This window comes from Microtus ochrogaster, chromosome 1 (assembly GCF_000317375.1).
Source record: "Microtus ochrogaster isolate Prairie Vole_2 chromosome 1, MicOch1.0, whole genome shotgun sequence".
NCBI lineage: Eukaryota > Metazoa > Chordata > Mammalia > Rodentia > Cricetidae > Microtus > Microtus ochrogaster.
Window position 1 is genome coordinate 90620798 of NC_022009.1, and position 5571 is coordinate 90626368.

Genomic DNA, 5571 nt, shown 5'->3' on the forward strand with positions numbered 1-5571 from the left:
GGTTGCCATGGCTATGGCTGCTGAGAGTTCACGGTTGCCATGGCTGTGTCTTGCTCAAACGTTGAGATTTTTGCAGACATCCTCCTATTTTCCAGCTTTTCCATTCTGACTCCTCTTCAAGGTGCTCTGAGCCTCAGAGGAGACAGTATAAACGTCTATTGGGCCTCTAGAAATCTGTGACCAATCTGGAAACAAAATACTTTTTCTGTGCGTTCCAAGTAATGCTAAACGTACCAGAAGTTTCAGGGTTCTGTTTTTACACAAGTGGGGAACCCAGGTGAGGTAAAAGTGTCATAAACAATCCCTTCCTCTCACACCAGTCCCTGCACAAAGCCCCCGCAGCACATGCCCAGTGCTCTTCCCACTATTTGGGGGCTCTATTACTTTTCTTGTTGTGACCAAATACCTGACAGGAAGAAGACTTGAAGGAGGGTGGAACTGTTTGGGCTCACAGTTCAGGGTGACACAGTCCACTAAAGGAGGAAGGCATGATGGCAGTAGCGAAGGCAGCTGGTCACGGCACCAGCATTCAGGAAGCATAGGGGGAACAGAGAGTGGACACAGAGAAACCAGCCTATAAAATCTCAAGACCTGTGCCCAGTGACTCCCTTCCTCCAGTGAGGCTGCATGTCTTAAAGGTTCTGAGCCTATTTCAAATATTCTGAGCCACCAGCTTGGGACCAAGTATTTGGACTTACCAGCCTGTGGGATACATTTTATACTATGACACGGTTTTATCACACCTGATTTGTCTTCAAGTTCTTGGGTTATGTGTTTATTATACATCTTCCCCCACCAGAGGGAATCCCTGTGAATGCAAGGCCTTTGCTTTAGTTACGCATACCACATCCCAAAACAATGTCCAGCCTGGAGTACAGGATTAGGGTGGATTGTTGGACTGATAAACCGCTTCTCACAACCACTAGTACATCTAAGCCATCTGCTGTAGAAGACAGCCCCACAGGTCTTCCCCGAGAAGCACGTGGTGGCTGGTTCCTTGAACCAGGCTCTCCTCTCTGAAAAGCCCACATAGGAGCACAAGGGTTGCCTTCCAGGAGAGCCAAGCCAGTTGGAGATCTGCACTGTACACACTGTAGTGGTTTAGATAAAACGGCATGGTTTTCCAAGGGGCAGCAGCGGGCCACAAGGGGCAGCAGGGTCTGACCAGCTGAGGCCTCTGTGGGTCCCAAGTGGGTGGGAGGCTATGGGTAAGAGATCTCGGAGGGTCAGAGGGGCAGCCAGTCCCAGGAGGAGCCACAGTGGATGAGAGATGGATAGACACCATGCAGAGAAAGTGGGTATAGTTTATTTAGTGGGTTATGGAAGAGAAGGGGAAAGGGGAGAGGGAGGGAGGGAGAGGGGAGAGGGAGGGAAGGAGGGAGGGAAGGAGAGAGGGAGAACAAGAGAGAGCGAGAGAGAAAGAGAGAGAGAGAGAGAGAGAGAGAGAGAGTGAGAGAGAGAGAGAAAGAGAGAGAGAACTCTGGTGTGTGTACTTCTTCAATCCACTAGTGCTGGTCTGTAAAGCAGGCCTTCCTCATGATAAATTACAAGGACCTAGGGGCAGACTCAGTGGGTAGGCTGCTTGCCTAGCAAGTATGAAGCCTTTGGGTTCCATCTCCTCCATTGGACAAAACTGTTGTGGTGGTACACACTTGTAATCCAAGCATTTGGGCTGGAGTAGAGAAGGGGGATCACAAGTTCCGGGTCCTTGTCAGCTACATAGTGAGTTTAAGGCCAGCCTGGAATACCTATTATCCTGACAAGAAAGTGGGGGGGAGGGAAGATAGAACCTTTTTCCCACCGAATCTCCATATAGATGATATCACAATCTTTTCTGAGATACAAAAATTGATCATCTGAATAAACCCTTTGGGTATAGCTTTGGGTCTCAACGCAAGCATCACCCTTTGGCAGATCTATAGCATGAGCAATGACTAATTTTCCCTTTTCAGCCTAGGTTTCTGTCCTTGGTGGTGTTTGTTTCCATGCCAGGAAAAGGAAGCATTTGTGTAACTTCCAAATGACAAAACGCTTCCATTCCTTCCTCACTGTCTGTACAAAGCAAGCTGAGCAAGCTGGGGCCAAGCACAGCCACCATGCCCAACAGGCAAGGTCACTGAGAAGAATGTGTGGCACTAACAATGGAAAGCATGAAGGGATAAGCCAACTGGAGAGTCACAGACAGAGCCAGAGGGACATTAAGGACTAGTCATGCTTAGCCTGTCATTCCCTGGAGCAAATCCACAGTTAAACTCCCAAGAAGGCATCCTCCGCTTGCCTCTGTAGTAACAGGAATGGCAGGGCCGTGTCCCCAGAACCCCGGCCACCTGCTAGCTTATGCCCCGAAATAATTACACGGACACTGTATTCTTTTAAACACTGCTTGGCCCATTAGCTCTAGCCCTTACTGGCTAATTCTGATATCCTAATCAACCCATCTCTAATAAACCGTGTAGCACCGGTCTTACCGGGAAAGATTCAGCATGTCTGACCTGGCGGCTTGCTTCATCGCATCTGTCTGCCCAGGAGAGGGGAGCATGGCCTCTCCTCCAGAGAGCAGAGCTGTCGAGTCTGAGTTCACTTCCTCTTCCTCCCAGCATTCTGTTCTGTTTACTCCTCCCACCTATGTTTTAACCTATGAGGCCAAGCAGTTTCTTTATTACCTAACCAATGACCTTCCTCCATCATGCCTCCCAGCCCACCCTTCAGTAGGCCTCCTGTTACATCCCTCTGCTATGTCTGGGTGTAGCACTAGGTGCTGCTCTACTGCTATTTATAGGCACGTGTTTTCTTGAGAGGTGGCAGGAGCCTAACCTCTCCATCACACTCTCCTTGGTCACCCTGTGCCAGCATATCCAACATCATGGTCATTCCTCTGATCAGAGCAGGTGTGACAAAGTGAAACCACAGCCCTGGGAAGGAAGGATCGATACATGCTAAGGGAAGCTACTCCAAAGTTAGAGTTCTATAATTGCCCTAATTCAAATATTTACTTAAACTCTGTTTTTATATTATGCACAGTTCAAGGGTAATGACATTGTCAGCTCTGTTTCCTGGAACTGGCTGTCTCCCACAAGGCCACAGATAAAGTTTGTTTATAGGAAAACAAAATATGAAAAAAAAAGAGACACTGTTCTTTGGGGTTTTATACTCCCACACATACTTGAGTGGGACAGGGGACAATGTTCTAGGACTTTCCCCACTGATAACAAAAGGCATAAATGCTTTCACTCCATGGGGCATGGGTGTGCCATTACTCAGCTTACCAGTGGCTCTTCCCATTGCTGTGACCTGACACCTGACCAGAAGTGGTGTAAGAAAGCAGGCTTTATCTTGCTGATAGTTTGAGGGAACCCAGACCATCATGGTGAGGGACACGTGGTGAGAGGAAGAGCCATGCTCTGTTCCACTGTCACCTACAGTCAGGATGCAGTGATGAATGCTGGCTTTCAGTTTATTTTCACCTCTTAATTAAATATTGGGACCCTAATCTATAGAATAGTGTCACCCACATTTAGGATGGGTCTTCTCACCTTAATGAATTCAGTGTAGAAACTCCCAGGTATATTCCAATATTTGTCTCTAGGTGTCCTAGATCCTGACAAGTTGGCGATATTAACCATCACAGAGAGTTTAGGAAGAAAGCAAATTTTCAATTTACCTTTAAAGTTTTTTTGTTTTTGTTTGTTTGGTTGGTTGGTTTTTCGAGACAGAGTTTCTTTGTAACTTTGCCGCCTGTCCTGGAACTAGCCCTTGTAGACCAGGCGGCCCTCGAACTCACAGAGATCCACCTGCCTCTGCCTCCTAAGTGCTGGGATTAGAGGCCTGTGCCACCACCGCCTGGCCTACCTTTAAGTTTTAAAGAACCAGTTAGTTGTGTTTCTTTAAACCAGATGAGGCAGGAGGGTTACTGTGAATCTTGGGCTACAGTGGCTCAAAGAAACAAGCAAACAAATGGGCAATCAAACAACAACAACAACAGATTCCTAAAAGTCAAAAGTCAGCTTTCTTGCCCTGTGAGTCCTCAGTATCATTGCTTGGTCCTGTGGTGTGAGATGAACTCAGGCGAGCTTGGCACAGCACAGAGGTTCCAGGCCTGCAAGTTGCTTGTGCTGTGATAGCACGATGCTAAGTTGGAAACTTTTCTGCACGTGTGTAAACCAACCAGCACACAGCTTATTGCTCTGTCCATGCTATTTTTGTTATTTGGCACTTACTGTTTACAGTAGTGGCCATCCGGCAACGTGTTCACAGCACTGCTAGAGTTTGCCTTTATTTTACTGTTTGTGTTAGTGGTGTTGGCTGCTGAGGCTTCAGGCAGGCCCTCTGTACATTGAGCATGCACTCTTCTATTGAAGGACCCACCTATCCTTAGCCTTTCTGTTGAAAGAAAAGTGGGAAGGGAGGGCTGGGGAGATGACTCAGTGGTGAAATGATCACCTTGTAAGCAGGAGGACCTACCTGAGTTCCATTCCCAGCATCCATGTTTAAAATATAAAAGAAGGAAAAGCCAATGTGGCTGTTCACACCTTTGATACCAGCATCAGGGAAGCACAGGCCAGAGGATCCTCTGGGCTGGCAGCCAGTCAGTGTAACTGAGTCTGTGAGCTCCAGGCTCAGGAAGGGAACTCTGTCAAGATCTAGAGAGCAGCTGAGGAAGGTACCTGATGTCAAACCCTCACCTCCACAAGTGTGTGAACACACAAACACATCCATGCACAAGCTGACAGAAAGGGGGCGGCAGGAAGGGGCCTGAGCTTGTAGCTCAATCAGTGGAATGATTGCCTAGCACAAACCCCAGGTGGCGCACACCTGCGACCTCAGCACTCAGGAAATGGAGGCAGGATGATAGGGAGCCACAGGCCAGCCTGGGACAGACGAGATAAAGTGTGGAAGAGGTGGTGGGGCAGAGGGAGGGAGGAAGGGAGGGATAAAGGGAAGTAGAAAGATGGAAATCTTAATTTTATTACAGAGCTTGGGAAACACGGAAGGAAGCACTAAGAGTCAACCGCTAGGACCACAGCTCAGCCTTTCAGTATGCCCTGAAGAGAGGGTTTCTTCTGTTCTTAAAGTGCTGGCCTAAGGGTTGATGGAAATAAACACATGGCTAAAATCTGGCTTTTTTACAGACTGTTCTCCCAGCTCTCTTCCTGCCACAAACACAGTCATCTCTATCCTTTGACAATGGAACGGTGAGCTGCAGCCTTGGTGTTGATTAGTTGGGGCGTTTAGAAATGGACTAGGCCTGTGCTCTGTCTCTCGCCTTCCTCGTCAAGGTCTTCCTTTGCCCTCCTCCCATAGCCTGAGCACGGACACGCACACAGGGGAGACACAGACAACGTGAAGTAGTAACCCCCTGCTCTGCGCTTCTTTTGTGTCTGTCAGAGGTGGACAAAAGTGACCAGAGGTCAAATCCTGACTCTCCTCTCCTCAGCCTCCAGGAAGAGATGTTTATATATCCATCAAATTATCCACTTCCTGTGAGAATGGAGAGAGAATTTTAGAAGAACTTGTTTTGGAGATAAATGGTACAGTAATGAGAGAAGACAGAATGAGTAGGCTGCGCCTTTT